The following is a 27,899-nucleotide window of genomic DNA, read 5'->3' as shown; positions in this document are numbered from 1 at the left end:
TGTCTAATATAATCTTTCTATTTTTATATTACTGTAGCTAATATCGTAGGGTATCTATTGTATCTATATTCCTGAAGCAAATTGATCTGTAGTTTTCCTTTCTTGTAATATTTTATTTGGTTTTGTTAGTGTGGTAATGTTATCCTTATAGAATCAATTACAGAGTGATGTCTCTGCTTCCATTTCTATTATGAAGAATTGGCTTAATTTCTTCCTTAAATGTTTGGAAAGTTTTCAGAGAAACATCTGGACCTGATGCTTTCTTTTGCAGAATAATTAATTATTGATTCAATCTCTTTAATAGATTCAGGCCTCTTCAGATTATCTCTTTCTTATCTGACAAATTTCAATAGCTTGTTGTTTCCCTGGAATTGGCTCATTTCATTTAATTTATGAAATTCGGGGTAGAGAATTGTCCATAATTTTCTTCTTTTATGCTGGTAATATCCATGGAATCAATAACAATGAGCCCTTTAACTTGCAATGTTCATCATTCCTCTCCTCTCCTCTGCCTTCCCTCCCACTTTTTCCTCCTTTCCATATTTTTCTTTTCCCTCTCAGCTCTGCTCCTCTTCTTTTGACTAGCCTATAAAATCAGTCACCTTTCTGTGGCTGCCACCAAATACCTAAGTTAATCATCTTAAAAATAGGAAAAGCTTATTACTGCTCAGAGTTTCAAGGTTCCATACTGTGATTAGTTGGGCCTATTGCTATGGACCTGTGGCCACACAGCACACCATGAAGAAGTCACTTTGTAGAGTTGGCCTGTTAACCTCATGATGGCCTGGAAAAGAAGAGAAAAGGAGGAATGAAGTACAAATATCTGCTTCAAGGTCACACCTTACTGATTTAATTTCCTTTAACGAGACTCCATCCACCTCTTAAGGATTCTACTACCTACCATTAAGATCACAGCAGGGGCCCAAGACACCTGAGCTTTGGAGGACCATTTTGACACTGAACCAGAACACATGCCTAGTGATTTTTCTCTATTTAAAGAATCATTTTCAAAGCCTAGCTCTTGCTTTTGCTGGTTCTCTTTGTGTTTGCATCCAGGGTCATTGGTTTCTGCCTCTCTCTCTCTCTCTCTCTCTCTCTCTCTCTCTCTCTCTCTCTCTCTCTCTCTCTTTATAACCCCCATGTATTTTCTTCTTTTTGTTTTAGACTTAAACATTACTCTTCTTTCTCTGAAGTTCCAAGGACAGAAGTGGCTGATGCATTAATTTCAACCCTATCTTTTTCTGGTGCATTTATTTAATGTTAAAGATTTGCCTTTAAACACTGCATTTTTGTGTCTTGCTGATTGTCATGCTGTATTTTTATTGTCACTATACATCTAAAATAATCTCACTGTCATTTGAGACTTTTCTGACTCAAGGGTTATATAAAAGTATGGGTTTTTTTTTAATCTTCAAATATTTGGAATTGTTCCAGTTATCTTTCTTTGATTTATTTTTTGTAGTTTAATCTCATCATGTCATAACATAGAGTTTCTGGTTATTTTAAGGGTTGATTGTGGGCGTTATAGCCTAGGACCTTGGTGAATGTTCCAAGTGACTGTCATGAGAATATGTATTTTGCAGTTTGGGAATGTAGTGTGTTATAAGTGTCAATTAGATCAAAATGATTGATAGCCCTGCTGTGTCAACTATATAGTTACTGACTTTCTGTGTTCTTGATCTATCAACTACTGAAAGGGGTGATAAAATCACTGACTGTCCTAGTGGGTTTCCTATACACAGTTTTGTCAGTGTTTGGTTCATGCTGTGACATCTGATTATTAAGTACATATATATGAAGGGTCATGACATCTTCCTGGGGAATTTGTCTCTTATCATTTCTTCCATGTCTTTCTTCTTCTTTTCTAGTCTTTTTTGTATGCCAATTTGCTTTATCTGAAATTAATACAAATTATCTAATACTACTTTTTTTGCAGCCAAAGAAAAATATTAAATATGACTTAAGAAAGATGTAGGAAACAGTTTAAAAATAAATGTGCTTTCTTATTAAAGCCTTATAACTATGTATATATTTTTCTTTCCGGGGAATAAAAAATGTAAAAGTGATTGTATCTTCAGTAATTAAATATTTTTGAAAAAAAACAAGGACAAAGATAAGGACTAAAACAGGCAGAAATGGCAAAACAGAAGGGTATTAAGAAGTTAGATGCTGAGGTCTTAGACAAAGCAAACATACAGATGCAGTCAGCTGCTTTCTGATACAAGGACACATATAATTCAGTAAAGAAAGGCAGTTGCCTGAATGACTAGCCTTCTATACCCAACCAATCAGGGAAGAGTTGGGGCAGAAGATGAGTATAATCAAAAGGTATTGTTCCAAATAAATTTTCAGAGAACTAATGAAAACCCTTTACAAACTGAATACATTCACATGTCACACATTTTATAAGGAAGTTGCCTGAAAAAGTACCACAGGTCCCAATGAAAATACAAAATTGTAAGATGTTTAGGATAAAACATCAGAGAAAATTTGGGTGACTTGTACTTAGTGATAAAAACTTTATGATCCAGAAAAGAAAGTTGGCAATTTGGCCTTCACTAAAATTAAAATATAAAGAAGAAAATCCATGAAGTTTGAATAAATATACTAAAGAAGAGAAGTGGACAGCAAATGCATTCTAAAACTCAGTCATCATATGTCCTTTGAGAACTCTCATAGTGGGGTTACCATCTACCTCTTGCAATGACTCAACTCTTAAAACCTTGACAAATGTTGGCATGTAAGCAGAACAAAACTCCGTCATTTTTTTGTCCTTACTGGTGGTAAATTAATGAAATATAATTGACTCCCAATACTTTGGGAGCTTCTTATAAAGTTAGACGGAGCTGACCACCTGGAACATTAGCTTTTTAAAGGATTACCTGGATTTCTGATTGAGGAGGCTGAAGCAGGAGGCTCACAAGATAAACCTGTGTCACATAGAGATATCCTGTCATCAGAACAAAAGCAAAAATAAAAGGAGGAAAAAGGGAAATGATCTCCACAAAGTATCCATCACTCCAGGACTGCATATGGTAACTTCTTTCATAGCTGCTAAAACTCAAAGTAAGGAATGAATTTCAATAGGTGAAGAATACATGAATTGTCATAGATTTATTTGATGGAATATTACCTAGGGATGAAAATGAACGAGTTGTTAATTCATGTGAAGTCAAATGACTCTCAAATGTATTTTTCATAATTAAACTTAAAAGCAGGCTGATAAGAGTATATGCTATGTGGTTACATTCCTGTGACATTCACGGGATGGAGAGGCTTTCTATAGTTGAGAGTACTTGTTCTTTTTGTTGTTGTTGTTGTTTGTTTTTGTTTTTGTTTTTTTTGTTTTGTTTTTGTTTTTTCGAGACAGGGTTTCTCTGTGTAGTCCTGGCTGTCCTGGAACTCACTCTGTAGACCAGGCTGGCCTCGAACTCAGAAATCCGCCTGCCTCTGCCTCCCAAGTGCTGGGATTAAAGGCGTGCACCACCACTGCCTGGCGTACTTGTTCTTTAAGAGAACTAAAACTATATTTCCAGAATCTACATGATGGCTCACAACCATTTATAACTCCAGATCCAGGGGATCAGAAGACCTCTTCTGATCTCTGTGGGTACTACACACATGTGATGCACATACATACATTCAGGCAAAACACTTATATACATAAGATACAGTAAATAAAACTATGATATTTGGGGGCAATCAAATGTTTGGAGAACTAGCCAAGAGAGTTCAGAGGTTTAGTGGGAGCTAGTGAATAACTGAAGACATTCTGAGTCATGGGTCAAACCTTTAGGTGGTGGGTTTATAATCTTGTATATGTGCCCAGTCGTAAACTCCAAATCACAATAGAAACACTGTCTTAGTCAGCATTCTGGTGCTGTGAAGAGACACCATGGCCATGCCAATGCTGAAAAGGGAACCATTTAATTGGGGCTTGCTTAAAGTTCAAAGGTTTAGACCATGGTCATCATGGCAGAACATAGGCAGATATGGTGTTGAAGAGCTCTTTATCAGGATCTGCAGGCAGCAGAAGGACAGAGAGCCACTGGGATTGATGTGGTCTTCTGGAGATCACACGATATACTTCTTACATCAAGGTCACACCTCCTAATTTATCTCCAATAGTGTCATTCCTTGATGACTAAGCATTCAAGTAGATGAGACTATGGGGGCCAGTCTAATTCAACCATCATACTGACTGTGAAAAATGCTCATGAAACCAAAAACCAAATCAAGCAGGATATTTGGGACTCCAGAATGGAACATGAACTATGACAAATGAATTTCCAGGTATAACAAAAGTCTCCAATAATCTCATAGAAATCAACAGACAGACATGTTATCTGACTGAGGAAACACTGGAAAAAGATATTTTGATTAGAATTATAAACCTAATAGCCAAACCAAACAAAATACACACACTCACACACACACACACACACACACATACATACATGGATTATGTGTATGTGTGCATGCATGCATATATGTATGTGTGTATTTGTGTGTGTATTTGTATACATGCATGTATGTACATACAATTGTGCACACAAATGTGTATGCACACACACGTGTGTGTCTGTGTGTACATGTGTGTTCATAATTGTGTGTGTGTGTGTTTTACTCTGGTGAATTTTTCTCATTTCCTAATGTTTCTCATTAGGGCATTTATTAACTTGAAATTGCTTTACACGTGCTAGAGTTGAGGCAGTATTTATTCTCCTGAAGAAAACATTCCAGATTAAAAGCTGGAATGGTCGGACATAGGTGGGAGAGGAGATCCTTGGTCCCATGAAGGCTGAACACCAAGTGTGTCTGTGGGGGGAATTCAAGGGTGGGGAGATGGGAGTTGGGGTGGTAGGTAGGGATACATCCTCATAGAAGTAGGAGAAGGGGGGATGGGATAGGAGGTTCCTGGGTGGTGGTGGTAATGGGGTAAGGGAATAAAGTCTGAAATGTAAATATAATATCCAAAAAAAATACAGGAAAAAAAGCTGGAATAGGCACTGTGTTATCAGAATGAAATCAGACACATCATATGACATAGATATACACACATATGTGTGTGTGTAGTATGTACATACATAGTTAAATATATTATTAATTGTTAAATATAACTGTTAATGTGGGGCATTAAGCATCTATATATTACCCAGCCTTTTCTGCATGAGGACCTTTTAGATGTAACTAAGATGAAGATCAGTGAGCACACTAGTGGCCCAATATTGGTCTCAGATACAATTATCTACCCTTCGAGAAAGAACTGGTTTTAGTGATGGAACAAAAGAGTAAGCATGGATAAAATGAGCAAATAAGATACAGGGGTGGGGATGACGTATGTAAAGGAGCCAATTTAAAGCTGAAATAAAACCAACACTAGATGATCTGAGCCATAAAATAAATAACAGAGTATTGAATGATAAGTCAAAGTTAATACCCATGTGTCATACTGATATAAATAAATAATTGAATAAATAAATGTGAGAGAATAAACTTTTGTACGAATGTAATCAAGATAATATATATGGATAACAACCCCCACCCCACTTCCTGGTAGTTTAATTTGTCCTCCACTCCCTCCATCTCCTCTGAATGTAGATTAGACTTGGTCACTTGATCTCGGAGAACAGGTAGGAGAAGTCAAGTGGTTTTTAAATTAGAGATATCTGCAAACCTGGTCTTAAACCAGTTAGTGTCATTGATAAGATCATGCCGGAGATCATATGTCTCACCATGACAAAGTGTATCTGTGGTTGTCCCCTCTCAAACAGATGGCCCAGATATAACCACAATGTAAATGTCTGACCCTCTGACATGGGAGGACGTTCCACAGAAGCACTGCACATTCCTCCAAAGTGGAAATCAGAACAGCCGAGGAACTGTTCAGATCAGAGGGAACTGGAGAGGCTTAAGAACTGAGTGTGGCTTACATTCCTGGATGGGAGCCTGGAACAGAATGTAAGCATTCCTGATGGGAGGAGGGGGATCTGAAAGAAACTAGGGCTCTGTTAATGCTAAGACTCCAATGTCAGTCTCTTGGTTTTAACAACCCACCACGATACCATAAAATGTTAATAATAATGAGGGAAGCAGAGCGGGATATGAGAGCTGCCTGTGAGAATGTCCCTGCTCTTCTGGGCACCTTGTAGGATTCACATACTACTATATTTTCTGTTTGAAAAAGATGCTATTATTTCCAAATTATAATAAATCATCTTTTATGGAGAGTATATACTCTTCATATGATAATCAAAGGAAAACAGTCTAGCTGAAAGGACCACATATTTCTGTTAATGAGCCATGGAAATCACTGGGTAACAGAAATATTTCTGACCTTCAAACCTAAGGAAACCATAAAAAGATCCCAGATCTCATTATCTTCGGGTGAAATGAGTTATCAAGCAGGATTCCTTTTATTTAGAGCAGATGGTGTTTCGTATTTCTTTCATGAAATTCTTAATTTTGCAAGCTAGGCTATTCTTGAGTTTAATTGGGAGAAAAGACTCGGAGTGCCCTAACTAAGCCCATTAAATGTTGGTGAGTCCCCCCATTCACACCACATGGAATATGAGAGCTATTTTTACTGTTGTAGGTGGCTGACTTGCTCTGGAAATATTAAAGCTCAAAATAAGCCCAATCATAAGAAGTTAGGGGGTATGGTGCTATTTTTGGTTTGCTCATGGAGAGGATGCTACAGCTGTAAAATTCATAGCGTGCTTAGCCTCCACATCATAGGGACATAAAGCACCAGATAATACCAACAAAACCATGTGAGACTGGGCACTGTATCGAGAAACACTACAGTCTATGAGAGCATACCCTACTGCAAGGCACATGCCAATTTCCTTCTTTGTGGTTTTAGAATTTAATGTGCAGTAAGGAGGTCAGGTGAGTGGATGGCAGAATAAGTAGTTTTGATCAGTCAATAGTACTTAGTAGACTCTGCAATGAAAATTAACTGCATGCCTTTATTAAACTATATCAAAGTAATTGTAATTTTCTACTTGGAAAACACAGCATCTATTTTCGTGCTTTTCCTCTCTCCTACCAATAGTCTCATATTTGGCATGGAATCCAATTCATTAACAGAAGCTGAACCCTGAGAGGGGAACAGTAGGAATGCAGAATCAAGAAGCTTCCCTGGCAGAAATAAATAAATAAATAAATAAGAAAATAGAATCAAAGCTCGGTGCTAATATACTCAATTGACAACCCCATTGGTTCCGAACCGTTTAAATTATGTGTTATTTTATCCTGTACAACATTTCAACTAAGGATAACCAAGAAAATTATGAAGACAGCAAGCTTTTCTGTCTTGACTACTTAAGCTGACTCCAGTTAAGAAAAGGTTGCAGCATACAGCTTGAGGTGAGTTTGTGAGCCAGAAAGCAGCCTTCCTCTGGTCTCTTGCATTTAATTCATCCTTCTACTAAAAGGTGAATTTGACATTCTTCCAACTACCACTAAAACTGTCAGAAAATCCTTTAAAATTGCATTAAAAAAATCAATACTGCCCCTTCACATCTCTTAAATTGGTCAGTTTTGATTTCCTTGTTCCCTGAAACATTGTGGAATTCGCCTGAATATATAGATGGCCTAAGCCAGTCATTAGGAAATTCATTAAAGACAGACACCAAATTTAGAGAGTTAGATATTGTAAGTCCGTATTAAAGTGTGTCCTTAGGTGCTCTTAGGAGGAAGTACCTTACATGTCCTTGAATATAGGTACCATCTGGATCAAGCCCAGTTAATTTAAGCACTATGTATATTTGGTTTTAAAATATAGCATTCTAAACTCACAAGTACGGCTTTTAAAACAAACCAAGAAAACCAGATGTGATTTGCAGCCAAAGTAGGTTTTTAAACACTGTCCTCTCCCAGAGGGACATTGAGGACTGATGCTCTGCTTTTGCCTGACTTAGAAGAGTCCTGATGGGAAATGCTGTTTTGTCTCTCTTACTTGGCAAGTGATGAATATCCTCTCTAAAGTAGCCAGACTCAATAGGGCATTGTTTGTTTGCACAGAGATGATATATGTACCATTTGCTTTACAAGTTAAACTTATTACAAGTTAAATTCTAATTAATTTCTTCTTGGGATGCTAAGGAGGGTGACATTTCCAACAACACTCGATGCTGCGAGAAAAATGATTAATTTTGTCACATATAGTGGGTTGTGCTTTCAAATAGGAAAGGAGCACCAGACAGAAAGATTCTGTTATATATTTTTTTTTCAGGAAACATTTTATTCTGAAGTAACTATATACTCATACTTGTGTAAGATGTAAATTAATAATGGAGACATAAATAATATATGACATATATATGTGATCTAAAAGCACACCATTTTCAAATCATTCTAGATGCCCTTAAAATATCATTACCATCTTAGTTGAGGAGAACTATGAGCTCTTATGCACTTGGTACCCTACCACTGTCAAGTTAAAGGAAAACCAAAGGTCATCTGTTTGTAGACCATGTTTAGCATGTGAACTTTGCTCTCTCTAGTGGGGTAGTCATTGCAGAGGATCATAGCTTAAGACCTTCATGTAGATGGAGAGTGATGCACTTGGCACCCAATATCTGTGAAGGATTTCACCCATGCAAAACTGGAACATTTTCCAGAGAGCCAAGGACAAGGCTGCTGTCTCTTACCTGGATCCTTTTCACTAAATGATTCACTTAGATGATTTCAGGGCAGGAAAGTTCTCTCATATCCTATGTGCAGTTCCACTATCTCCTTGGCTGGGTCAAAGCCCACTTCCTCAGGGTACCTGTCCCCTCAGGAGGAGGAAGCCACAAGTGCTGCTCACTATATCTCTGTCTAGTCCATGAAGGAGGATTGAGACCATCATGAAACAGTTCGAGACACTTTCCCAATGTCAACTTACCATTTAACAAGAGTAACAGCCGTTTGCAAGAGGAGTAGTAGTGATAGATTCCATCATATCATAGTGAGTCATGTGTCAAATGTATCAAATACTGAAAGGGTTTGCCTTGTGGGCCATCAAGAATGATCGGGACCAATCATTAATGCTTCTCAGTCATTGCTGGAGCTCCAAAGCTGCTGAGGCTTTGATGGCCTGAGGCTTCGCATTCCTAATTCCACTAAAGCTGCATGAATAATAAATGTAGGACTAACTAATACATTCATTTATATTGAATGAATAGTCACCCGGGACTATGAAGAGCCAAGTCCGAGAGCCAGGGTCAGCTTCTCTGACCACAAGGCTTGGACAGATCTTGGTCTTTTGCCCTATCCTGGCGCTGTGAGTCATTGCTCAGGTACAGGGAGTTCTCCTGCCTTCTCCCCCTCAGCAAACCCAGGGACTGTTAGTGGCCACTGTGGCTTTCCAAAAGGCACTGTTTCCAGGTCACCTAATGAACCACTATATCAGCAATTACTGGAGCTTAGGTTAATAAATCTTGCTGCAATACTTTTCACTACACAAGGACTAGCTTACCATTCCTTTCAGGATTATTAACACAGTGTTACAATGAAGAGCATACATTCCCCTTTCTTGAGTCTTTTTTTTTTTTTTTTTTCAAAATGCCTGTTAAAAGCAACCCGTGATGCCCTAACAACTCATTAGAAAGTAAATTTTGGGGAATAAGTTTTACTTGACCGATTTTACAAAAAAGGCTTTACAAAATCGGTTGGCTCACCCATGTGGAAAGGACAGTAAATTGGCTCTGGCTCAGAATGCCTGGAGAGACAGTTGACTTAGGTATCCAGGGATTTTTTTTTCCTGAGATATATTTAAATGCCTTAAATACAGTTGGCTACTCATTACTGTTTGCATTTGTGGAGTCCTAGACATGCAAAAAAACATGCAAACTCAAATTACAACCCATGGTGCAAGAAACAGCACTGAACTAGAAAAAGCAACCTCTTTGTTAGTTACTTCTGATAATAAACATTTCTATGTGACCATGTTTATTTAAATATATGGGTATTTTGAATACATTATACATCTGTGGAACATGTGCACACCTTGTGTCTGCAGAGGCCAGAAGAGAGCATTGGATTCCATGGAACAAGAATTATGGATGATTGTTAGCTACCATGTAGGTTCTAGGAATAAAATCCAATATTATATTCCTCTGAAAGATCCTCTGAAAGAGTAGCCAGTGTTTTTTGTAAACATATGCTCATTTATTTTTATTGTATGTATATAGATGTTGTGCCTACATGTATGTCCATGTACCACATGCATGCAGTCCCCATGAGATCCCAAAAAGGATGTCAGGTTTGTTGTCTCCTTCCTAGCAGCCGTTAGTTGCTAATAGCTCCTTTGCTTCTAGGACTTTGCCAGCCCCTCCTCTACCGATTCAAGCCTTCTTATTCCACTCAGAATGGGATTTTACTTTAACACCCTCAACAATTTCATCCTTGCTGATGTCACTACAGGCCAGATAATAATGCTGTTTAAATCATGGCTGCAGCCCTATTTCTTTAATATTCTGCGCAGTTATTTATTGTTCAGTCAGAGGCTACCATTGCCCATACTATTCCATTTTTGTTGAATAAAGTGACAGATGGTTTTTATCTGTGAAGGGGGGGAGAAGGCTGAAAAAAATCATAGGGTTTCATTCTCAGGAGCTGCCTGCAGTAATCCCCAGCTGTTCAATATTTGTCCCATTTGATAAAAGATCCGTAACAACGGGGTTTGGGTTTGTGCTCTGTGATTTGAGGTGGACATATCATCTCAATTTGCACAACTCTCCCCACCCCTGCTTTTTGCAATGAGCATTTATAAAATGTTTTTGATGTCTAGTTGGTCTTTTCTTGCTTTCATTTTTTTTCCAGGTGTTAATGCAAAAACAAAGCCAATTCTGCCTCCAGCCTCACGATTCTCATGGCATTTGTATTATTTACGAAGTGCCTCTTGTCAGCATGACCTCTAAAGAGGAAATATGTTTCTCTGAGCATTCCATGGTTGCAATTAGTCTTCAAGCACCTAAAAATAATGTTGAATGTCCCCTCCGGTTTTCACTTCAAAATACTGATTCATCCACACACACTAAGTTACTGACACACAAGGTCAGCGTCTTTTTGACTATGGATTCTTCTTGACTTTGGAGTTCTCACTATTTGTATTCTGTAGCTTGTCTTTGGCTACTTTGTGGGTTCTTCTTTCTGTCACCTTTCAACACCCCTCTCCTCTACCCTTTCATCCCCTAACCCTAGATAAGAGAGAAAAGGGTAGAATGGAAAGAAAAGTGATGCCTGAAGTCATTGGTTGGAAAGGGGCGATGTTATCATTGAACAACTTCCTGCTGGTTAAGGATACCAAATTCCTTAAGGCAAGTTTGATCTTCCCCATCAGGATATTTAATTTCTCCTCTTGTTGTTTCTTCTTTGCTCACAACTACTTAACGAACCACAACCAACAACTAAACAACAATCAAAAAACCACTAAATAACCAACACCCCACCAACAACCAACCTTCACCCTCTTGAGTCCTAGCATTTTACATACTATCTTAAAAGTTTACAAATTTCCAAACGTCACACAATCACAGAAACTATCTGCAACTTGGAAACACACGCCCCTGCTAAAGCACAAGGCAAATAAATCATAGTCAGCTGAAGCACCCCCATATCCCAAACCTGGGACTAAAATGAAAACATATTCTTATAATATTTCTCTGTGTTTCAAAGAAACCAAAACTCCAAAATTGTCACTATAGTGTCCTGTCTTAGAACCTAATTTATGCACAAAATTTTTGCTTTTGTTGAAAATCTACAAACAAAACATTATTTGGATGTGTTGATCATGGAACTCAGAAGGTCAGAACATTGTGACTTTCCCACAATTTTTACACATTAAGTTCTGAAAAATACCTCTTTCGTCCATCTCTAATTCTCTCTGGCAGTTGTGGAATGTGGCTTTAAAATAAAAATTTATCTTAGTATATAAGTATTCCCTGGGATATGATTTAAAAAAAAATAAAAATTTAGTTTATACAGAATAGTGTTGAGTCAATCTTATTGGTATCATTCACCCTTAACGGTCTCTTTTATATTTTGGTGTGATTGATGTTTATATAATATTGCTGTTCATCTTAAAGTTCAAATAGCCTGAAAATGCACACTATCTCCTTAAGGTAGGTAACATAAATTGAACAGATTTCACAAGATAAAAAGAATTAAAAATTCCAAAATGGTGCAGGGAGAACCTCACAGTGTCCCATCCATAACTAAACAAAAACTAAGACAGTGGCAACAGGTGTCTGACAGGAAAGAGTCACTTGTCTTTGAATGTGGTAGGCTTTCCATGCCTCCACCTACCTGTACATATGAGCAGCACTGACTGAAGGTAATAATTGCAGGCTATAAAAAAATACAAAATATATAATCTTGTAGGGTGGTATGAGTCAAGGCTGGAAGGAGGAACTAGGGGACGAATATGACCAAGATAAATTGTAAACATGTTTGAATACTTCAAACCATGAACAAAGATCATGAGGAAAAGTTAAAGAACCCAGTCTAAAGTAATTGTGATTAAAATTTCTTATAAAACTTACAAAACATAGAATAAGGTCAGATAAACTTTAAGCCCTTAAAACCAGCAGAAGGCTGAGGAATGCAACCCTGTGGAATGGTTGTTTGCCATGGTGTCAAGGATCTGGGTTCTTTCCTTAGAACACCACTAACAAGTTGTGGTGGTTTGAATGAAAACAGCCCTCATATGATCATATGTTTGAATACTTGATCCCAAGTTGATAGACTTGTTTGGAAAGATTAGGAGGTTTGGTCTTGTTGGAGAAAATATGTTACAGGGGATGGCCTTTGAAAATTTCAAAGACCACAAATTTCAGTCGCTTTTCTCTCAGCCTCTCATTTTTGGATCAGTGGCGAGCTCTCAGTGAATCCCACAAACACTCCCTGCCTGCTAGCTGCCATGTCCCCTTCCATGATGGTTGTGTTAGTAAGGGTTTTACTGCTGTGAACAGACACAATGACCAAGGAAATTATTAAAAGGACATTAAATTGGGGCTGTATTACAGGTTCAGAGTTTCAGTCCATTATAGCCAAGGTGGGAGCATGGCAGCATCTAGTCTGGTATGATGGGAGAAGAGCTGAGAGGTTTACATACTGATATGAAGGTCACTAGGAGAAGACTGTCTTACAAGCAGCTAGGAGGAGAGTCTCAAAGCCACCCTCCACAGTGAGACACTTTCTCCAGCAAGGCCACATCTCCCAGCAGTGCCACTCCCTATGGGCCAAGCATATTCAAACCACCATAATGATTACAGAAAAATTCTTTGAACCTGTGAGCCCTAAATGAACTCATTATTCTATAAAGTTTACTTTGTCATGGTATCATATCATAGCAATAGAAATAAGACACAAGAAAACAGATAAATCCTATAAGCTTGGGAACATTTGAATTTGACTCAAACTTTTGCTCTCAGTCTTAAAAATCCTTATGGCATTCTTAAAGAAAGTATGTATTCAGCTGTTCCATATCCCACAAAGACTGATGATGAATGCCTCTATTTTGGTGGCCTTCTTTCTTCAGATGTGTTGACAGAAAGAACTTACTGAGGACAGGATTGGCATCAGCTCCTCTCTGAGTCCCCATGTTTTCACCAAGTGCCATCAGTTTTGGTGATGGAAAGGGAACAGAGGACCTGGTAGCAGAACTGACTTAGAGGAAGGTTTTGTTAATTGGCTTCACTCTCTTCAGACCCAGAAGATGCTGAGAGGAGATTTCCTTTCTCTCACAGGTCCTTCACTTCTTCAGTACCCTTCTTGCCTGTCAATCTGCTGGCTGAACCCTCCTGAAATCCTTTAATGTTTTCTGTGACATTCCTTACTAAATCTCTCTCAAATCCCAAGTTTAGAGAAAGTTTAAAACACACAGAAGCTCAGTAAAATTCTATCTTCCTCCTAGGAAAATTACTTGCTCAGGCATCAAAATAGGCTGACTCTTGCTCCGTCCACTTCCACATCTAACTTGGGGGCAGGGAGGTGTGCACACACTTGGTCCCTATTCAGAGAAACTCCTGAGCAATTCCCTGCCTGGTGCTTTTTGTTATAGCTTTTGTCCTTACCCCTTTAAGCTTTTACAATAGTTTTCTTGTTATTACCGACTTATTCTTTTAAACAGTTAATATTTTTATTTTGTATGTTTGTGTTCACATGGGACATGAAGAGATCAGAAGTCAAATTGCAAGAGTTGGTTCTCTTCTTCCACCATGTGTGTGGATCCCAGGGACTGAACTTACTGAATTTTGTGGCAAGAACGTTTTTAACCACTGAGACATCTTATAGAATTGTTTTGAAGTTTGCTTTGGGTTTTGATTTATAAAGGCAAAGGTCAGATCCACTCTATTTTCCATGTTCAAAAATTTTAGAACAAATGTTACATGTGGCTTCATAGAAGCCTCACTTTCTACAGTTTCCAACCATTCACTCATGTATCTACTAACAAAGACCCTCTTTGTTCTGTGTGTCAATAAGGAGGATTAATAGCACACGTTTCTCAGAAGACATTCTCTTCATAAAACTTTATCACTAAAATTCCTTACCATATCATACGTTCAAATTAACTGCGGATCATTTCTTATTGAAGTTCACACCTTAGCTTATAAGATGCTTTATCATTTAATGTGTTGCATACCTGGACATCTCCATCAAAACCTTCAACATAGTGTCATCAACTTTGAAGGGACACATAAATAATAAATTTGAGGAAAATATACCTAGTGATACATCATTGGGTAGGAAATTACTTCCATATGGTTAGAGAATATTTCAGAAATTTAGGTCTTAGTAGATCAAAACTGGGTTTGCGTTAATTATTGAATTGGAAAACTAAGTTGTGACACTGAGGTCACTAAATCAGTTAATCTTAAGCTTTTTATCTAAAAGAGAGGCCTATAAACATAAACAAAAATTAAAGCATGCCTTTTCATACGTCCTCAGAACTTCAATTAAAATAGGTGCAGGTACTGAATCAGCCATAGGTTTTTATCTATATTCAAATTGGCTTTTGAACCTGCCATCTCTTTCACCCACCATCTTTCTCCCACGGTCTCCAACTGGGATTCCTCCTTCTCTTGGAACTCTGTTTGAACTGTTTTTAATTATTTGGATAAGATTCACACCAAGACTGAAAGTAAATGATGTTCTGTCTCTGCATACCCTTGACAATCAACTTTCTCCCTCCTGCTTTTATGCTCAGTTAAAAAGGCAGATTTAATTAGTGAAAGTCAGGAGCAACACAGAACAAAACACTTACTTCCAGCCTTTTGTGAATCTTTAAAAGATTAAGTTAACAAGCCAGTTTTGTGAACTAGAATTTAAGCCAGTAAAGGCTTTGTAATTTATTCAATATTTTTCTGTTTTTTTTTTTTTTGTTTTGATCTAAGCTAATTTATCTTAAAGTTCTGCCACTGATGGTCCTCCGTTATGTATGAGATAAACAAAATAATTCAAGTGCCTAAAACAAAGTGATTCAAATGCATAAGTTCTGTCTTATATGATGTATTTTTCCAACCTCCATGTAGACAGCATAGTGAGATGATATTTTCTGTTTGGTACTCTGCCAGATACAATTATTCGTTTTTTCTCACTCTCACTTCCCTCTTCATATCTCCTAATTAGTATGTTTCATCCAAAACAATATTCTTTTCTGGAGTAAAGTGTATTTTATAAATTCTATCTAAACTGGTTTCTTTTAAAAATATTATTTGGACTTTTATCTAATCAGAAGATCTAAAATCTAGTCTTGGAGGAGGCAGCAAAGACCCTAATAGTCAAGATTCCAAGCTCGTAATCAGCTTGAAGAAGTTAATGAAGAGTCGGTGCCCCTAATCCCTGGGCTTGGGGACTGAGGTGGTTAATTGGGCTGTCTTTCTAGGGAAAAGTAGTGGTTTTGTTGGAACAGGGAGGATTACCTAGGATTTATTGCATAGCCACAACCTATTGGTAGAAATATGTATAACTGTTATTAAGACGAAGTTATAATTTCTTAAATGGTACAAAATTTACTTTGATTTCAAATTTAAGGTTTTCATTGGTACGAGCTTCTTATTGATATAAAGGTGAGATGAATATTGTTACTATCATAGGCATTGCGCCTGTATAACACATTTAGGAATACAAGGCTTAGACTCAGTCCTTGCTTAAATTTTTTAACTTATTTGAGATGGTTAGCCTGTGAGTTAAGGGCCTACAGCAAATTCATGGCTTTGAGTTTATTGTTAGGGTGTTTTCTATATTTTATTTAGAAATACCTGAGAGGAGTTAACAGACAACAGTCCACATTGCCTTACATGGATAGTTGGTTTTCAAAACATCAGAAGTCCACAGAATTGACATTACAAACATTTCTGTATTAATGTTCATTTTGATTAGAGACCTGTCTGCTCCTGACAGCTTCCTGTCTTGGATTCTAAGAAATAATTGAACATCTTTGGAGTTATTCCAATTATGGTGAGACAGCCACTAGGCAAGAATTGCCTCTTTCCATCTACAGACAAATTACTGTCCAAAAAAGGACACACTTGCAGAATAGTCGACTGATTATATCTGCTAAGATAGAGTAATCAGCCCTAAATAATTCTGCATCACTAGATCTGTCAGATAATCCTGGGCCAGAAGGCTGAAGATCAGATGCTTCAACATTTTGTAGTATAGGGACTGTCCAGGTGTTCAGCAGTCTCTATAAATTGGCTAAGTTTTAGAAGCTATGCTTTGTGCTTCCCATAATTTCAGTGAACTCAGTCATTCTGGATTTCTGACGGGGTTGAAAACTTATAGTCTCATAGCCAATCCTGGCTATTTACTTTGAGAGAAAAGATTTGAGAGGATGGTTTTCAGCTGACATTCATTCTAAAGCCAAGAAAAAAAGCCAGGTTCAGAACTAAGTCTTTTAATTTGGAGAGATGACAGAGGTTCTGTTTAGTCAACAAAATGATGGACCTTACTTGTACCTTATTGACACAAATTAGTATAGTTATGCTCTAATTGTATTTTGAGAGAGAAGTTTTATTTTAACAGGAAGGGTGATGTGTAGGAGGAGCTATGGTGGGAGGAGTATGGAGGGAAGAGGAGGAGTAAGGAGAGGAGGAGCTAGGTGATGAGAGAGAGAAAGAGTGGGGGAACATGGAGGCAGATGTTCACATGTCTTCACCAGTCATAGTTAGTTGATATATCTAGGTTGATTATTTGGTTACACTTCTGATTGATATTGAGCATTACCAAACTTATAAAACCTTTGGTTAACATTTTTAAAAAAATTGTATAAAAGCAAAAAGGAGAAAGGGGCATGGGATAGGGGTTTTCTAGGGAGGGGAAATGGAGAAAGGGAATGACATCTGAAATGTAAATAAAATATCCAATTTTTAAAAAAATAAATGTTAAAAAAAAAAGATGCTGAGAAGCCTGATGGCTGCAGTGTGATATACAGAACTAATACAGTAGGAGGAAAGGACCAAAATCCTCAAGGTGCTCGCTGACTTCCACATGTGGGCCATATCATCTCTGTCTCAGTCTCTGGTCTCTGGTCTCTGGTCTCTCTCTCTCTCTCTCTCTCTCTCTCTCTCTCTCTCTCTCTCACACACACACACACACACACACACACACACACACAAATATAATTATAAACTATAGCAGAAACACCAATTTAAGACAACCTTCAGAAGCAGAATGATAAACCACCTAACGTTCTGGAGGAAAGGCTGGGGAGGGTTTCTTTTAATAAAAGAAGAGAGTCAAAAGCATTTAAGTGAATGGGAGAAATTATAAGACCCTATGCAGGCCTGGAAGGATATGTGTCTCGAGACCGTAGAAGACACAAAGCTTCTGATTTAGTCTGAGCCCTGAGTTCAGGAAAACATCATCCAGGCTATGGAGAGAACCCCAGTATGGACCCAGAAACTTGGAGGATATTTTCTTGCTATTGGTTTTGTGGTCATTCTTAGGTTTTTTATTTGTTCTGGGAAAATTCCTTTTTAAAAATTTCCTAATGTAAACTGAAAGGATAATTGCTTCAATGATTATAATCTTCAACAGTCAAGAAGAATGAGGCTGTTGGGAATACAACTCAGTGGTAGAGCACCTGTCTGTGCAAAGCCATGGGTTCGATTCCCAGCACTTCTAAGTAAATGAAAAAATAAATACCCTAAAGTTTATTGAGGAATTCATAATCTGAGCAAACTATTAGGAAATTAGACCTAATTGAAGGATTTAGGTTTATAGAGTCCCTTCTTGCCCTGCCCACTTCCCATCCCTGGCCCCTGTCTGCTTGCTGGCCTTCCATTACAAAAATATTTCTATGTTGTCACAGGCCTTAAATCCATGGGATAGTCAGCTATGAACTCAGGCCTCTGAAACTGTGAGGCAAAATAAACCATTCCATTCCTTCCTTAAGTTGTTCATCCCTGATGTTCTGTAACAGAAACATAAATATCAGCTTAGCTAACACACTTCATGGATGTGTTTAAATATTATGGCAAACCAAAGAAACACATACAATTAATGCATTTTACTAACAATCATAGTTTTTTTTTTTCCAAAGCAATCAAAGATAGCAAGAAACTTTCTTTCCCTTGGTATTATTGCTGTCTGTTCTCCAAAGAGCAGCTAGGGTCACAGTTTAAAATTCAGACCCCACATCCTTTCATTATTCAATTTCAAACAGGGCAGTGTTCTCACTGTACTTTGAAAAACTCCCAATTTCTTATTGCCAAATATTCTTATTATTATAAAAGAAATCTGGGGCTGGCACAATGACTCAGCAGATAAAAGCATTTGTTGTCAAGCCTGAGGATCAGAGTTCAATCCCCAGGACCCACATGGTAGTAGTAAGAAAGAACTGATTCTAGCAAGTTGACCTCTGACCTCCACAGTCATACTGTTGTAATAGCACTTTTCCAACAAAATAAATATCTGTAACAAAGTTTTTTTGTTTTTGTTTTTTGTTTGGTTTGGTCTGTTTTGGTTTTTTTTTTTTTTTTTTTTTTGTTTTTTTTTTTTTTTTGCTTTGTTTTTGTTTTTTTGTTAGAAAGAATTACCAGACCCCCAGAGCTCCAGAGACTAAAGCACCAACCATTAGACTGAGCATGGGGACCCTAATGGAAGAGTTAGGGGAAGGACTGAAGGACTGAAGAGGCTGAATCGGTTTGCAACCTCACAGGAAGAACAACAATATCAACCATCCAACACCCACCTCCAGAACTCCTAAAGACTAAACCACCAACCAAAGAATACACATGGAGGGACCCAAAGCTCCAGCTACATATGTAGCAGAAGATTGCCTTATCTGGCATCATTGGGAGAGGAGGTCCTGTGGCAGTTCAATGCCTCAGCAAAGAGGGAAGCCAAGGCAGTCAGGCAGGAGCAGGTGGGTGGGTCTGTGAGCACCCTCATAGAGGCAGGGGGAAGGAGGCATGAGATAGGGGGTTAGCAGAGGGGAAATCAGGAAGGGGGGGGACAACATTTGAAATGTAATAAAATAACCAATAGAAAGAAAGTGTGTGTGTGAGAGAGAGAGAGACAGAGAGAGAGAGACAGAGAGAGAGACAGAGAGAGAGAGAGACAGAGAAAGAGAGACAGAGGGAGGCAGAGAAGGAATGAAAGAAGAAATATGACTTGGGAAACAACAGAAACATAGCAGCCTGTATTCAGATCTCCTTTGAAGACCTGGGAATGGCTATGTTAGTCCTCCCTGGACACCCTACCCCAGAGCCTGGAGGAAGCCAGGTCTTCAAAGACAGATGAGGACATCATTGGTCTCTCCCATCTCCAAAGTGGTCTAGTCACCTCTCATTCTTGAGAAAGCAGCACAGCTTCAAGTTTTATGAACGATAAGAATTCATCAATGGCAAGGCAAATAGAAACAGCTGTCACCAGAAAAGATACCTAAAAGAAAGACTGTTCGTGGAAAGGTAGCTTCTACTGTTTGCCGGTCTGGGTCAGGCTGCATGCATACAAAACAAGAATTGTAAAGGGAAGGCTTCTAGAAGAAAGCTGGATATCCCCAGCATCTGCCTCAGCAGTCATTCACAGCTGTGTCCAGTTGGGGAGGGTAGGTGGGGCAGGAATGCAGAAGATTGACTTTTCTACTCAGTGCTGTTGACCCTGTGTTGCTGGTATGAGATTTCTTCTATGAGAAAATTCCCCTCACATTTCTAAAGCCTTGAAATTGTTCATTTTCTCTGACCCCACAGTGGTTGCACTAGGAATTCATTCTTTGAAATTAATTAGAGATGCAGAAGGAAAAGTTCTTTATCTCCGAAACTGGTAAGTAGAAATCTCATTTCATAGACACAGGTGCACAAGCAATTCAGCCTGCCTATTTTTCTGAAATTGAACTTTATTTCCTTTTGGGGCTCCCATTCTTCCAGGCATCGAAAAGATAATTTAATTTAATCCCATCTCCCCCTAGTCCCCCTTCTACAACTTCCCTGGTGATATATCTAAGTTCTCTGTGCCATGGTGCTAAAAATCGAAGATATCTTCCTGGTGGCTTCATCATCCATCCCTGCCAGTGTGTCTTCAGATGCACTCAGGCCAGGCTAGTTGATAGACATCAGTCTAGATGGCTGCTGTTTTCCTTGCAACCCCCAAGGGTTATTTTGATGATATTATTTCTCTGTTTTCAGCACCTAGGGGATGCTGGGAATTGTTCTTGTTACATATCAAACGTAGCTATTAGAATACCTCTAAAATGTCCAAAGCCCTCATAATTGCTCTACCTCAGCATCAAATTTTGTTCTAGAGAGATATTCATTTTTTTTTACAGGTCCTACACTTAGGAATCTGAAAGGTAAAATTTCAAATCTCTTGTTTCTCTTTTGGTTTTCTTTATGTTTTTTTTTTTTTTGTTTGTTTGTTTGTTTTTGTTTTTTTTGGCGGGGGGAGTCTTATTCCTTAGGTAATAAACATAGAAGTTCTTGAAAGCAGAAAACCTAACTGCAGCAAGTACTATAAAATTTCTACCTGTGACTGGTAGATTTTGGACATGCCACCCCCTCTATACTTAGGAATATGTCTTTAAATCTAGAGTGGCAGGATTATTCATACTTTAGAAATTTGTAAACTGCTAATATATAGTATTTTCCTTTTGGAAGACAATACAGCAGTGTCCAATAACTGTGAAAGAATGGAATAGTTTCTCATCTAGAAGGAGTATCCTGCAGCACTAAAGCCTTGATTTTGAATATTTACTTAATAACACATGGCAATGATACATTATGCCAAACAAAGAAGCATAGCGTTCACTTGTACAAAATGCTAATGTATACAGAGGGGGAAAAGATTGAAGGGCATAGTGGAGATCTCTATTGTTCTTTGGTTTTTTTTTTTTTTGTTTTTGTTTTTGAGATATGGTTTCACAGTTAGTCCGGATGGCTTGGAACTCATCGTGCAGCCCAGGCCAGCCTTACAGATGGGAGTAATCTTTTTGCTTCGACCTCTCAAGGACTAGGACAAGCATAGTATTCTAACATTTCCATCAGAAAAAATGTTAAACATTGATTGAACAAGAACGGTGAGGAAAAGTATGTGTGTGTTGTGTGTAAGTATGTGGGGGATGTGTGTGTGTGTGTGTGTGTGTGTGTGGTGTATTGTGCATTTTATTTTTCTTCCCTTTTTATATTGTCAAAAGCTTCTGCAGTGGCAAGTATAATCTTCTTATTGAAAACACACATAACTTATATTTCTAAGAATAAATACAACTGTTGTAAAGACTTCACGTAAAATGAGGGTCGGAGAGATTTTTTGTGCCTTTTGCATTTAGAAGGTAATTGAAAAACTAAGCCGGAACATTTCCAGTAATGTTGACGCTGATAGAAGTCAGTATGCTAGAGATTGAAATTTAAAATGGGAGGCTAAATATGTTAGTGAATTTACTCCCTGTTTCTAAACAGCTTGGCTATAAAAGGAAGGAGAAAGATAAGGCAATGGCAAGTGTGGGACACCATGCCAGAAGGCTGTATCTATCTATTTAATGGGAGATTCTAGAGTGTACTTCAGGGTTGGGGGGAGTCAGTAGACGGGCAAATGCTTGCAATATTGGCTGAAACCTCAATATTCTGTATGAAGAAGTCTGCAGAATGTGGCTGGTAGCAGGGTAGGTTTTGAGAGGGGAGTAATGGAAAATTAAAATTATGACTGTGATGTGCCAGGCAAGATGCTGATCAATGGGCATCACAGTATCACTGAGCAGCGCTGGATTCCTGCTGCTACCAGGTTCCCAGAATGTGCGATGACACCAATCTGCTCAAATGTGTGATTTAATCTAACAGCCTGCAGGAGACTGAGTGTGGAATGGAGAAGTCATTCCTTCTGAGTTGCGAGGCTAGAAGTTTGGGTTGGAAAATGGGATAAAAGTTGGATTTTGTTTGTTTGATAACTTTTGGTTAACTCCTGTATAACTTCAGTGACGACCTTCTAAAGAAATGGCAAGGTAAACTCCAAACCACAGAACTGATGATCCCCTCAAAATGGTCTTGGAAATGGGGTCTCTTCATTTCTTTTAAATTTTTATTATGCGCACGTGTGTGTGTGTGTGTGTGTGTGTGTGTGTGCCCATGTGTATCATGGTGCATGGTTCTAGAGATCCAGTTCAGATCATCATTGGGTTTGGAATGGAGTACCTCCGTCCACTGAGCCATCTCACCACCCTGGGTTTCATTATTTCTGCTTGGCTATTTTCATCATTGACCAACAAACACTGTTTAACTGTAAACATCATCATATGTTTACAGGTGCATCTTGCTGTATTTTATTCCCCACCTTTCATATTGATTTTTGAGTGGCCAGAAAAGCCACAGCATATAAACATGTGCAGAGTAATGTGAAGTGTTTACCTGCTGGGAATGAGGCTGCTGATGTAGAACAGATATTTTGTCCTGTATGCTAGGAAGCTTTGACTATCAGCTTGACACGGCTTAGGGTCACCTGAGAGAGAAGGCCTTGTTGGAAGAATTACCTCCATCAGATTTGCCTGTATGATACTGTGTTGATTATTAATTGATACATGAGAGACCAGCCCACTGTGGGCAGCACCAACCCCATGCAATGGGCCTGAAGTATATAAGGAAAGATGACAAGGCTGGGACAGCAAGCAGCCTTCCTCTGTGCTTCCTGCCCTGCCCTTCCTCATTAATGGACTGTGTCCTGGAGGTTCAAGTTTAAGGGGAAAATATCTTGCCTTCCCTAAGTTACTTTTGCTCAGAATGTTTTATCTCTGCAACAGAAATGAATCTATAATACTCTGTGGCCTGTGCAGGGAAATAAGGCTCCCCTAAAATGAACAGAGCCCCTGGATTCCATCTAGTTAAGTCCCCAGGGAGGTAGTTGCTGGGATTGAGCATCCTCACCATGGCCAAGTTCTGCCTGAACTGTGAAGTGTAAAGACTGAGCACTTGCACTTCTCTCTGATTACAGGAAATAAACTAGAAGGATGGTATCTTTTAAAAATATGTAAATACACATTTTCTCATTAGGGCAGCACAATAACTCATATAAATCACCATCTCATACTTTCCAATTATATTAGAAATCAGACATGATTTTATTTTACCAATCATCAAGAAAATTACTTTTAATCATTGCTATTCCAGCATCGCTGAAGCTGTTTCTCTTGTTTCTCTCTAATCACACAGGCTGGGACTCTAGAGTTTCATCAAAGAAAGCAACAGAGGAGGTTATGGTGCAGGGAAGGTCAGTAGCTACAAAGCAAGTGTTTCTCTGCCCTGGACCCATGATGTGGTAAGTAATACACTCCTGGCCTCTGTCATCTTAATAAAATTAATGAATGCTTTATAAGCAAGTGGGAAGGAAAGAAAAGCACTGCATACAGTTTACCTCCTCAAATCGGTCATTGCACCAAATTGCCACAACTGGTTGGGATGTGCCCCGGAAAAATCTAAGAGAAAGCACTTAAGAACATCTAGTAATCACTTTTTGACCACACACTGAGGTCAGTGTTAGTCTAACTGCTGTATGTAGACTATCCTATTCTTTCTAACTTTTTAATTTTTATTTAGTTAGTTTATTTTTTATTTCTATTTAGTCTGTGTGCATGTGTATGTGTGCCTGTGTGTTCACATACCTGTCACAATGGACGTGCAGCTCAGAAGACAATTTACCAGAATTAACTCTCTCCCTCCACCATGTTGATCACAAGTATAAAACCCAGATCCTCAGGTCTGATGGCAAGAGTCTTTTTTCCACTTAGCTGTATTTCTTCCCCATCTCACTGCATCTTTCCCCTAACCCTTCTGATAAATATTATTATTGTCTCTATTTCAAAGCACAATGGGGGAAAAAGGTAATATGCTGTTCCTTCCAACCATCTAGCCACCATTACCTTGAGCAAGATTTTAGGCTGTTGTTTTCTTCACTTACAATAAGGTATAGTTGTTAAAATTTAGGGTTTCCTGAAATGATCAGATTTTTATTTGTTTATCCGATGAGATTCATTAATTTTATACTTTCCAAAATCATGTTGTTTTGTTATACTCCTTTCTTATCTAGGCAAGCTGCTTCAAAAACTGAGCTGGTGCAGCCAGGAAAATCCTTTGGCTTAAAGTCAAATTCTGTCAGTGTCATCAGATGAACACTGTCTTAGTCAAGATTTCTATTCCTGCACAAACATCATGACCAAGAAGCAAGTTGGAGATGAAAGAGCTTATTCAGCTTACACTTCCACATTGCTGTTCATCACCAAAGGAAGTCAGGACTGGAACTCAAGCAGGCCAGGAAGCAGGAGCTGATACAGAGGCCATGGAGGGATGTTACTTACTGGCTTGCTTCCACTGGCTTGCTCAGCTTGCTTTCTTATAGAACCTAAGACTACTGGTCCAGGGATGCTATCACCCACAAGGGGTCCTCCCGCCCTAGAGCACTAATTGAGAAAATGCCTTACAGCTGGATATCATAGAGACATTTTTTCAACTGGAGCTCCTTTCTCTGTGATAACTCCAGCCTGTTTCAAGTTTCACAAAACTAGCCAGTACAAACACCAGAAAGAACCCAATACATCTTTTAATACAGGACAAGGGTCCATCCCAGTCTTTGTTAATTGAAAATATGGAAAACAAATTCATTTGTACATTTTGATATTGACTGTCAGTATTATATGGGTCTGGGTAAGATTGTACACAAATGAAATCCCAGCACTTGGAAGATAGAGGCAGGAGGACTGAGAATTCAAGGCCATCCTCAGATACTTTGTGAGTTTGAAGCCAACTTGGGCTATATATGAATGCATCTTAAAATATAAAATGGTAGAATATCACTATGTTTTTTTTTTTTCTCTTTTGGCTAAATTAGATTCCTTTCTTTGTGTTATTCTAGACTAACTTAAGATACATTTATTCAATTAATTTGTACATGATTTTCTAAGATCATTGAATTCAAGCACGAAATGATCAAGGATACATTTGAAGAAAGAAAGTGAAGAAAGTATATGTTTGGATTCATTTTTATTAAACTCTTCCTGCCATACCTAAATCGATCTCTTGAGAAGCACAGGACAAATACACAATGTAAATTTTATATCAGTTTCATCAGCACAAATTAAATATCTCACATGGGCAAAGCTGTTTTTATTAACATGTTCTGTGGAGGATAATAAAATTTATATAGAACTAGAGAAAATGCATGATTGGATCTGAAAGCTTGCAACTAAACTATTATTGGGAAATACCAACTAATTTCCTGCTAAATACTCAGAAATAACCCTGCAACCACTGCAACCCCCATAAACCATTTTCTGGCACCAAAGTCCCTGAAAGAAGATCTACAGCATCCTCTCTAGCTGGGAAGTAATGTTTCTAAAGGAAACATACAGCGACTATTTCAGTGAGGTTATAACCCTTCTTGATGCTCTCATTGGCTCTACTTGACAAAGCAGTAAAGTTATCCATCAACTTCACATACCCATTCACCCCTGGTCCAAAAGACTACTTGGGTCTGTAGTTTCCCTTGATACAATTGAGGACAACTGATACAACATCAGGTTGCTGCATTAATATCTGCTCTACCCCCAAACAATGCCTCCTGAAATGAAGGTTCCCTACCAAGTTGTCATCCTTCCCCACTGTGTCTACTCTGCTATCTGACTCCATCAGTAACTTGGTGTTCAGCTGTCCTGAGTTTGGATTCTACATGTGACAGTTATGTGGTCAAGAGCAAATAAATTTAGTGAACATACTCAATATTCATATAAACAAACATATGGAATTTTGTTTAGTTATATAAAGGTTATGTATTGACACAATTCTTACATATGAAGCTTGGGGGTTACTATGGAAGATGGGATGAAAAGACTGTGAGAATGAGAGGAACAGAGAATTTGCTGTGACATTGTGTTTCCTAAGAATGTAAGAGATTACACATGTAAAGTCTCACCAATGTGGCTGCCTAAACAGGAGCTGAGAAAGGACACCACCAATGCTAAAATCAACAGGGGAAATTTCAGGTCAGAAGAACTAAGGAATGCTGAGAGTAGGAGAAATAGCCTTCCCTAGGGCAGAGCACACAAATTGATTATCCAATACCAAATGGTCAGCCTTGAAAACATATACATGCAAGTAACATTATAAAGACTGCTCAGATTGTATTTTGTTATTAAGGAATATATATGTATACACACACATGCACACACACTTGTAACAACAATTAATGAAAATAAAAAGATGCCAGGATTTTAAAAAGAACAAAGAAGGGTGGTATGATGTAATTATATCATAATTTTTTTAAAAAAATTTTAACTTAAACAAAAATGCTTTTAATGTGTGATTCTTCCTCTTGCTAAGGACATATTTAACAAGTGTGTTACAATTTGTGCCTTTCAGTGATATAATAATTAAAATTGAAGACATTATGATCCCACACAACTCATTGAACATGGAGGAGGTAAGCTAGTGTTGGCACTAGTTCTGGTGCTGGTGCCTACATAGAACTTTTGCCCCTACATTCCAGTGCCTTTGGTATGAGAAGGTACTCTGAAGGCTACCAGCAAAGAAATACAAACACTAATCCAGCCACAAGACCTTTGATCTACAATCTATCCTGCCTGAAAAATATGCAAAGGCAAGAGTGGCACAAAGTTGGTGGGAATGACCAACCAATGTCTTCTTTTACTTAAGATCACTCCTTAAGATGGAGCCTCTACTGATAGTGCTTGTGTGATCAGGAAACTGACTACATAGTCCAGAGACCAACAGTGAAAACAAATACTACTTCTCTAAAATAAAGTAACAACAATATAACTTCTAATGATATTCTGCTACACTCATAGATAGATCAGTTCTATAATCAACCAGCATCAGAGAAGCTTTCTCCCGCAGCAGGTGGAAACAAATACAGAGACCCATAACTAGACATTGCACAGAATAAAAAAAACTTTGGAACACTCAGTCTTAAATGGAATGCACCCATCAACTCTTTCCTCTCAGGGATCATGGAACCCTGAAGAAGAGGAGGTAGAAAGAGTCTAAGAGCCAGAGGGGATGGAGGACACTGGGAAAACAAAGCCCTTGGAATCAACTGAGCAAAGCTCATTTGAATTCAAGACCAACATGGGTCTACACCAACTCTACTGCATATATATTATAGCTTTCAGGTTAGTATTTTGTGGGCCTCCTGAATGTGTGAATGAATGGGTCTTTGATGCTTGTGATATCTTATGGTTCTTTTCCTTTTGTTGGTTTGCCTTGTCTAACTTTGATGGGATGATTTTTTTTTTATCTTATTGTAATTTATTTTGTTATGTTTGCTGTTAACTCTTAGAAGCCTGTTTTGTTTTTTTCTAATGGGAGACAGGAAGGGAGTGAATTAAAATGGGAGGGGAAGTGGAAGGAACTGGGCAGAGTAGAGTGAGAGAAGGGTGTGATCCGAATATATTATATGAGGGAGAGTCTATT

This window comes from Arvicanthis niloticus, chromosome 18 (assembly GCF_011762505.2).
Source record: "Arvicanthis niloticus isolate mArvNil1 chromosome 18, mArvNil1.pat.X, whole genome shotgun sequence".
Lineage (NCBI taxonomy): Eukaryota > Metazoa > Chordata > Mammalia > Rodentia > Muridae > Arvicanthis > Arvicanthis niloticus.
This window is presented reverse-complemented; position numbering follows the sequence as displayed.